At 43.1% G+C, this 1,644-nt stretch overlaps 1 pseudogene; it reads right to left on the bottom strand.

Annotated features, from left to right (window-relative positions):
* Positions 1 to 1,010: 1,010 nt before the first annotated feature.
* LOC115070495 lies at positions 1,011 to 1,425 on the bottom strand (annotated as a pseudogene).
* Between the last annotated feature and the right edge of the window lie 219 nt (positions 1,426 to 1,644).

Below are 1,644 nucleotides of genomic sequence, written 5' to 3'. Positions count from 1 at the left end.
CCCATCCCTTATTCTTTTGTTGAATCTATTTTTCTGCTCTTATCTTTATTTCTACAGATATTTTGTATAGCAATGCGCTGATGAATGTAAGATGGAATATGAGAGAAACTCTTGGAATCATTTCCTCTCTAGCATCCTACTAAGGGGTTGGATTATACAACCATTTGTATTGACCTTCATCATAGCCCTGGCTGATTAAGTCAGAGATGAACATTGGACCTAAGAGAACCAACCTATTTGCTTGCAAGAAACTAATTTCTTTTAAGAAATTATGGAAGGTAGAGGATGCAAAATGAAAGGCTACAGCACAAGAGATTTGGGGCAGCCATTACTAGTAGTGGTTGTACCAGTGACACCTGTAGAGAAGAAGGAATGGGGCAGGAATGTCCTGAAGCCAGAAGAGATGAGGGGAAATTTCACAAGTGGATATAACAAGACCCTGGTAGATCTACTTCCCAAGAGACTTGACCATAAATTTTTTCCTTGTAACTAAAGAGTACTTATTAAGCAATAAAATTACATTTGTTCATTTCCAACAATGGTCAACTCACCTCTTCAACTGAAAACTAAAATGTTAGTTGTAGAACTCTATATCAACTACAGTGAACGCTGGCAATTGAAATGAGGAGGGAAGGAAAGGAATTGGAAAGAAGGGAAAACAGGCAGAGAAGAGAAGGAGAAATGGAAAGGGAATGGAAGGTAGAAGGGATAAAAACCTTAAACATGTCCCCCAAAACATCGGTACATTGCTTATAAATGATTGGCTGAATCCCTTAGTCTAAACATCAGTTAATGGCAACAGTTTTTATCAAGGCAGATGGCCCATTGATCTAGGCCAGCTGGCCAGTGAGCCCCAGGGATCTGTCTGCCTCTGTGACCTCACCTCTGGGTTTATGAGTATTCTAACATCTCTACCATGACAGGTGTGTGTGTGTGTATGTGTGTGTGTGTGTGTGTGTGTGTGTGTGTGCTATTTTACTAATGAGTGTATTGACCCAGAATCCTTTGTTCTAATGCTGCTCCTTGGCAGCAGCCAAATGTCCAGTAATTCATTCCAGATTTGTCTGTCCCTGAGGTGCCAGCTTGTAGCCACCACCTCGGTCCTTTCCCACCATTTTCAGCCTGTCCAGGGCTTGGAGGGTGAGCAGGCCATACCCTTGGAGGGTCTGACACCCTTTCTCAGATGTTCTTCTTAGATCATGATCAGGGAGCCAACCCCGGCACTGCTCGGGAAGTACAGGGGCTAGGTGCCGCACTGTGAAAGCGACTTCTGTGTAGGGCCGGTTTACATCATGCTCTTGGTGTATGGCCAGCTAGACTATGTTCACTCATTCAAGGACTTTCAGTTTCCCAGGTATTCTGAGGAAAGCTGCCAGAGCTCTGACAAACTCCTGCTGATTTGTCTTTCACAGTAACTCCAGGCATCAGGGGGCCGCCATGCTGCCAGTCAGGGGAGAGGGCTGCTGTTCGTTGTTGTTCTTGTTGTGTTATTTTGGGGTTTTTTTTGTTGTTATTTGCTTGTTTGGTTTTGTTCTTGTTTGTTTGTTGTTGTTCACTTAGTTAAACTCTAAGTAGTTAACTAAAGTCTTTGTGCTTTCAACGCAAACGCTTTACTGACAGAGCCATCTCTCCAGCCTAATATTT

Source organism: Nannospalax galili, unplaced genomic scaffold (assembly GCF_000622305.1).
Source record: "Nannospalax galili isolate Female #2095 unplaced genomic scaffold, S.galili_v1.0 scaffold255, whole genome shotgun sequence".
Classification (NCBI taxonomy): Eukaryota; Metazoa; Chordata; class Mammalia; order Rodentia; family Spalacidae; genus Nannospalax; species Nannospalax galili.
This window is presented reverse-complemented; position numbering and strand designations above follow the sequence as displayed.